The following is an 8,203-nucleotide window of genomic DNA, read 5'->3' on the forward strand; positions in this document are numbered from 1 at the left end:
TTTAGCACCGCTATGGATAAGTTGTAGCCCACTCTTTTCTACAGAATTGTTTTACTTCAACCACACTGAAGGGTATTCAGCATGTCCACGGATAGATGTTGGACAGCACTGTGCATGCAACTGATTTAACGAGACACAAACAGACAGAAATGCTAATAAGCAGTACAATACGACAGTTTTCACCTACTGTTGATGCGCGTTGCAGCAATCTGGGATTTTGTGGTTGGGGTTGATGAGGAAATCCGACTTATAGGGGCTTTCCAGTTAAAACTTCCCACTGGGAACTCTGGTTCTGTCTTCCCAGTTCAAATGGTACACAGTCTGCTGCATACCAGGCTAAAGATGAGGCTTAGCGGAGTGTTGTGAATTGGGAGTTTGTGTGGGTTTTTTTTTAATAATTTCTAATGTTGCTTCGTTCTTGTTAAACTGTTTTCTGCCGTCCACTGCAAAGTGGTAAAAAACTAAAATTATACTGTTTATTGAAAAACTACCACATGTAAATTATTATGCCATTCATCTCCACATTGCCTTTTTTGTCAGCGAAAGACAAAAGGAGAATAAATAATAATTTTTAAAAAAGTAAAAAAAAAGATGTGATCTGTAAAATTACAATCACCAGATATAAAAGGTAGCACCTCACAGTCAGTGAAGCCGTGTTTTTACAGATGTCTATCTGTAGCCTATCCCAGCTAGCATGGTGCACATGGCTGGAACAAACCCTGGACAGGGCGCTAGACCATCGTAGGGCAGTGGATCGAGTAATGCCAACTGTAAAGTGTGAGATGAAGTAGGCTTTTAATACACATGTGCGGATGGACCAGGTAGCCATAAGGCCTCGAAAGCAGAAGCTCTCTCCGTGGATTAACCTCTGGGCTCTCAAGCAGCCTTTTAAATTAATGGGACGCGTGGACTGATCAAGTGAGAGAAATGCTGAATTAACAAAAACATCTCTGTGATGCAGTAAATTTAGAACTAAAAGAGCTTCGGCTATCCATCAATCCATCCATTTTCTAAGCACGCTTATCCAGACCATAGACGTAGAATTACTAGACGCTGCATGACCAACAGCATCGTACATCAATGTCGCCGCCATATTGCGAGTGGCACTGTTGTGGAGTGAAGTAGTGGATAAAGATGCCTCACGCATGTGCTGCTTGGGCTTGTACAAACCGCCGTACGCTCCAAACCAGATCCTGGGGATCACATTTCATAGGTAAGGCTGAACAATTGTTTTTGTTATATTTGGCCTTTAGAAATTCCCGTTTCATACCCTTAACTTTAGCCATGCCAGACTAAGCTAGCAAAGCTATGCATTTATGTGCTCAAGTGAGCCGCCAAACAACGTTTTGGCTAAGCGTATTACTCACTAAGTATGTAGATTGTTGTTAGCTGTTAACATTTCTCAGACTTTGAAGGTTTCCCAAAGAAATCCACCTCAGGAAGCAGTGGAAAGTCAGATAGCCCTTAGACGGGATTTTGAGAAAGCTGTCCTGTGACGTGTGCTGTGCTAGTTTGTTAACAGATGCTGTACTGGCATCATATGATCAAAGCTACCACTCGCTCACATTAAAAAACAAAGGAAGTTTGATGATTCCTTCTGAGGGTCCAGTCAAGGTGGTCAAAGTAACTGAGCGTGTTATCCGACAGTCGACATTTGGGCAAACTGTCAGCGTATCTTCAATCAATCAGTTTGTTGAGGCTGAGATTGGTTCAGATGATGTGTTTTTTCTCAAGGAGCACATCGAGGAAACACAGTTTGAAATTGACAACCATCATTTTATGTTCATGTCTTTAGTTCTGTCTGTCTTCCACAAACCAAGGCTGCACCATATTGCCAGACTGAATACTCCCAAATTATAGAGTGGCAACACACGGAAAAGGCTATTTAAGATAGTTCTGTTTCAAGGATTTTAGATCCTATCCTGTATTTATTTAAGTAACCACATTGTGTGTATATGTGCGTGTGAGAGAGAGAGAGATTAAGAGAGGAATGAGTGAAATGTTTCCAGAAATTATTAAGCCAATTTGTATGCAATAAAATTGTTTATTTTTGTCATTGAGTGTATCAGTTCACTGTTAAAAAAAAACACCAGGCTGCCAGTTGCTGTCTTACTATTTTGACTTTAGACATTAGTCAGGTTTTCGTCTCAATAATTGCCATTATTAGTGTATAAATGGATATAAACAATTGCATTTAAACGATTCGCCAAAATCTGTTGTATGTAAACAATACTGTTTTAAACGTTATTGGTTTTTCATCAGAAAACCCAGTTTCCACGTCTACCTGTATTAGTTTAAATGGCACTTTTGCCACTTGCAATATGGCGGACACGCTGACGTATCGTGTCATCTGGGCCACACAGTGAATGCGGCGTCTATATATGTCTATGATCCAGACGCTCATCGGATGCAAGGCAGGGCCAAGCGTCTGTAAATCGCAGAATGTACACACACCACAGACACGCACACGCTGACACATCTGGGGCCAACATCGACAACTCACCTTAACGGCACGATTTTCAAAACCGTTAACGCAATCCACCACGCCACGCATTTTCTAACTTGACCAAAAAAACAATGTATTGATTTTATATCGTTAGCAGAACTTGTGTGGTTTTTCATAACTTTCCAACTGTCATTTAGATCGCTTTCATAAACGACAACTTTACATTACAGACACTTTGTAATTTACGATTTGGGATTTGTCACGTCAAAGTGTAGCGACACCGTTGGAAGGAGGCGGAGGAGGTTTGGAGCATGCTCTGATTGGAGCGCGTCGCCACACCCACCACAACACGAACCACCCGGATTAGGACGCGAGTGCAGCTGCACAACAGGGGACACCTCAGTACCACAATGGAACAGTGTGAGTTTTTGTTTACAGTGGCTGGAGTGTCCTCTCTGCAAGTTGGAGGACCTGCTTGAAGAGCTCAATGCAGGTTAACGTCATACCCAGGACAAAGCAATTGCAGGTTAAGGGCCTTGCTCAAGAGCCCAACGCATAGACATATATAGATAGACGCTGCATTCACTGTGTTGCCCAGTTGACACGATACGTCAGTGCATCCGCCACATTGCGAGTGGCAAAAGTGCCATTTAAACTAATACAGGCAGACGTGGAAACCGGGTTTTCTGATGAAAAAACAATAATGTTTAAAACAGTATCATTTACATACAACAGATTTTGGTGAATCATTTAAATGCAATTATTTATATCCATTTATACACAAATAATGACAATTATTAAATAGTAATAATTATTATTATTATTAAATAATTCCTCCCATATAAGTAACATTTCTCAGACTGCCTTCTTCAATCTCCGAAACATTTCTAGACTTCGTCCTGTTCTTACGCAACACAGTACTGAAGTACAGTGGAACCTCGGTTTACGAGTAACTTGGTTTACGAGTGTTTTGCAAGACAAGCAAAAATTTTTAATAAATTTTGACTTGATAAACGAGCGATGTCTTGCAATACGAGTAGTATGGATACACTTTGTCTGCTGAGCGTCATGTGATCACAACTGAGCTGATGGTTCTTCTCTGTCTCTCCTTATCTTGCTTACTTGCTCGCCCAGCGCGTCTCTCTGTTTACAGCGCGTCTCTCTCTCTCTCTACTTATCTCGCTTGCTCGCCCAGCACGTCTCTCTGTTTACTACAGCATTGTGACTGTGTGCGTGTGTGCTGTGAAGTGCGAGTCCCCATCTTGCTCCCCAAAACACAAAGCTGAGTCTCAGTACTTTAACACTAGTTTTATTCAGCTTGAAACAGCAACAGCGCTGTTATTTATTGCAGCGGGATCTTTATAATGTTCCTTGTATGACCCATTGACGACAGGCGCTTATAGCATGTCTGCGATCTTTTTGGATGCGCTTATATGGCGAACTGCTACAGCGCTGGGAGACTGCGATTGCTTTGGGACACTCTTCCGCGTGTCTTCCTGTTGGGTGGAATACCACATGAGTTTAGAAACTCACACCCGCCATGATTCTTTTTAAAGGTAAAGTGCAGGTTAATTTGTATTATGTATTTTACTTTATATTTTGTCTTAATCATTTTTATATGAATAGTTTTGGGTTGTGGAACGAATCATCTGAGTTTCCATTATTTCTTATGGGGAAATTTGCTTTGCTATACGAGTGTTTTGGATTGCGAGCATGTTTCCGGAACGAATTATGCTCGCAAACCGAGGTTCCACTGGTATTGGTTAATGCCCGAGTCACCTCACGTATAGATTATTGTAATGCTATTCTATCTGGCATCCCACAAAAACGTATCCATCACTTACAACTTCTTCAAAATTCTGCTGCCAGGATAATAACCTGCTGTTCTAAATCCACTGAACATATTACACCTATTATCTCTCAATTTCACTGGCTCCCTGTTACCTACAGAATACAATACTAAATACCACTCTAAACATTCAAAGCTCTCCACAGTCTTGCTCCACCCTACACCACTGATCTCCTCCACACTCACACTCCCTCTTGCTCACTCAGATCCTGTAATTTGAAAGTATTCAGTCTGGCAATATAGTGCAGCCTTAGTTTGTGGAAGACAGACAGAACTAAAGACATGAGCATGAAATGATGGTTGTCAATTTCAAACTGTGTTTCCTCAATGTGCTCCTTGAGAAAAAACACATCGTGTGAACCAATCTCAGCCCGAACAAACTGATCGATCAAAGATACACTGACAGCTTGCCCAAATGACGACTGTCGGATAATACGTTCAGTTATCTTGACCACCTTGACTGTACCCTCAGAAGGAATCATCAAACCTCCTTTGTTTTTTAATGTGAGCAAATGGTAGCTTTGATCATATGATGCCGGAACAGCATCTGTTAACAAACTAGCATGGCACACGTCACAGGACAGCTTTCTCAAAATCCTGTCTAAGGGCTACTTCTCACTGCTTCCTGAGGTGGATTTCTTTGGGAAACCTTCAAAGTTTGAGAAATGTTAACAGTTAACAACAATCTACATACTTACGTGACTAAATACGCTTAGCCAAAAACGTTGTTTGGAGGCTCACTTGAGCACATAAATGCATAGCTTTGCTATCTTAGCCTGGCGTAGCTAAAGTTAAGATTATAAAATGGGATTTTCTAATGGGCAAATATAACCAAAACAATTTTTCAACCTTACCCATGAAATGTAATCCCCCAGGATCTGGTATGGAGCGTGGAGCGGTTTATACAATCCCAAGCAGCACATTCGTGAGGCATCGTTATCCACTACTTCACGCCACAGCAGTGCCACTCGCAATATGGCGGCGACGTTGACGTACGATGCTGCTGGTCATGCGGCGTCTAGTAATTCTATGTCTATAGCCCAATGGAGTAGAGTCACTTCTGGCGTTGACGGGATTCGTACAGTAACTTTCTGGCGCAGATCTTGGGACTCTAAAAACACAGCTCTCCGTTTCTTGACAGCCAATCAAATCCCGATTTGTCATCGTCCTGCGCGTCAACTTCAAGACGGACTTTTCTACCATAAGCTGAGACCCCCTGCGCTGGCGTGAGCAGAAGCACAAGCGCTTTTATTTGTACCAGTAGCTCGCATAACGTCCTGGCCAAGTAAAAGGGATTTGGAAGCCTTCTGTCATCCATTTTGTGTAAACTGTTGTCAATCACTCGTCCCTCTGTTTTGCCCCGTTAGAATGGTGGGTGACGCGTCTGCATCGTCATGTGAATGTAAGCCAACTTATATGGAGAAATATTTCGGACACAATTAAATAAAGTACTGTGAAAGGTGACAGTAAGTAGAGGAAAGGAGCATGAAATGTGAGCGTAAATAAATAAACGTGTCACTGAATATATATGTTTCTTATTTATTTATTTTGGCCGTAATATTGTTCCAATCCGACAACACCAAACCTGCTTGAATTTAAAACTGTCACTTTCACTTGTCAAAACTGAGAGGGCGGGCTCTAGCGAGTGCTGTGTTTTTATTAGTGAATCGCCCGGACTTAAACTTAAGGCCATCAGATGCCAAGTTTGTAGCAGACACTTCCGACGCAGGCTCTTAATGACGAATTCGGAGTTTATGGAAGTACAGTCGCCGCTTTGCAGGGTCATTTTGGGCAACTTTTTTGTGCTCGTACTCGAAGTGTACGTCACAACTTTCAGCATGCACAGGAAGTAAACAAGTCAAGAACGTCCGCCCACTCTGTGGAAAATTTACCAATCAAAAAACAGTACTCGTTAGGGACAGCCCTCTCAGCTTTGACGGGTGAAAGTGACAGTTTTAAATTCAAAATCGTGTTTCACGTTGCGTTTGTAGGAATATTACAGCCAAACTGAATAAATAAAGAACAAAAACATACCCCGTGACACTTTTATTTATTTACGCACACATTCATGCTCTTTTCTTTAGTTATTGTCTGTCTTCACATTACTTTTTTATTTTTTCGCGTGTCCGGAATATTCCTCCATTAATTTCATCTAAAAAAAGGAAAACATGACGGCAATGATATGGAGTTTGGCTTTGTGAGCGCCATCAAGACAAATATGCATGATATGCATGTTGAGGAAGCCATCGCTCCCAGAACTGAGAAAGTGTACAGTGCGGGAGAAGCCCACCCATCTCACTAATGGCGCCTCCACGATTGAAAGGGGTACGCAGATTTGTGGCGTGGTTTTCATCTCCTTTAGTTACTCCCATTTCTTTTCACTAGTGCATTTTTTCTGTGCATACTAAATAATTTGTTTCCCGTTTCTCCTATCGAGGAGCGTCCGTCATTTTTTTCTTCCGGTCCGCAAAAGTGTGAGCACTGCAGCGTGCTTTTATTGTCATGAAGCCCACCTCGCTTATGACGACTTTTATCAGCTGTTTACCTGTCATATGATTTCTCGGCTGTTAATTCGTTATCTTTTAGTTTATTTATTTATTTATTTAGACCACCACACCGAAGCGCACTGCCTGATCCGCTGAATTTATTTAAAACGTCCATTTTATTATTACATTAACCACGAGTAGAGTGGGACAAGATTACATCGAATGCAGTTTTTTTTATAATTTTCTTAAGCTCGACCTGTTATAAATCTAAAAGTGAGTAAAGATTTTCACGCGTCCCTGGGTGGGCTCGAACCACCAACCTTTCGGTTAACAGCCGAACGCGCTAACCGATTGCGCCACAGAGACGGAGTTGTTGATAGTCGGCATTTAAACAGTTTAAGAAATTGGAAGACCACGAATGCTCGAATAGATGTAGCGATACTAGTGCGTTTAAAATGGAAACGATTCCTGGTTTAACTCACAGTAGGCTACCTAACAGATAATAATAATAAAAAAACCTGAACTGAACCTGCGGGGTTGTATGGAGTGAAAGCCCTTTTAAAATCAGGAAGTCATTGGTCTTTCGCAAATCTGCTATCATCTATTCATGTTTGTTTATGTAGCCCGTTACGAACCTAATCGGTTCTTTCCAGAACTCTCATGTGGCTGGTTCTTTTGGGGTCCAAAGCTGGTTTCCCCAGTGGCACCTCTCTTAAGATCAACTCTGGCATCTTTGTTTCGAAGAGTGTAGATAAGCCAGAATGATGAATGGATGGATGTAGTAATTAAACCTGTACAACGAACCTTTAAAGTTTGTAATAATCGGTGTTACACACTTACAGTAAGTTGCTGTGTGGCAGTTGGTTATGTGAAGAAAGAAATAAGAACAGTACCGGACCTACGGGCAAGATGTTGGGATAGACCGAGCAAGGCTGCAGTAAAGAACGCCCACCCAGGAGAACTTCCATTGCTTTCTGTTTCTCTGAACCCAACAATCCCACTTTACTTACATTAAGGCAGTAAGTGTTGTAGATCTCTGTTCACACACCCGGCCTTTCATGGTCTTGTTATACCTTCTGTGAAGCGCCTTGGCACTCTGGGCTTTTTGCAGACATTTTGGCAAGGTGTTCTGGGAGTACTCATAGTGTTACCTCTGAGCCAATTCGACAGAGTGTTATGGGGCAAGAAACGACAACTCTGCAGTTGGACAGCTACTAGGTGTGAGCAGGTAACTCCCTCATGCCCTCCTGTTGACAGCTATAAGAGACCCTCAGGTGGCAGCCACAGAACAAGACAATATAAGAGAGCATAGGAGCAAAAGCCTCTTCATGGTGGAAACTGAGGTGTTGGCAGAGCTCTTGGATGATGAACATGCACATCATAAATCATGACACGTGTGTTTGCATTGCATTACTGTATATT

At 41.9% G+C, this 8,203-nt stretch overlaps 1 non-coding gene across 1 annotated transcript; it reads right to left on the reverse strand.

Annotated features, from left to right (window-relative positions):
• Positions 1 to 7,073: 7,073 nt before the first annotated feature.
• trnan-guu lies at positions 7,074 to 7,147 on the reverse strand. Its single transcript has one exon. It is a non-coding gene; the product is annotated as a tRNA-Asn (tRNA).
• Between the last annotated feature and the right edge of the window lie 1,056 nt (positions 7,148 to 8,203).

This window comes from Polypterus senegalus, chromosome 18, assembly GCF_016835505.1.
Source record: "Polypterus senegalus isolate Bchr_013 chromosome 18, ASM1683550v1, whole genome shotgun sequence".
Lineage (NCBI taxonomy): Eukaryota > Metazoa > Chordata > Cladistia > Polypteriformes > Polypteridae > Polypterus > Polypterus senegalus.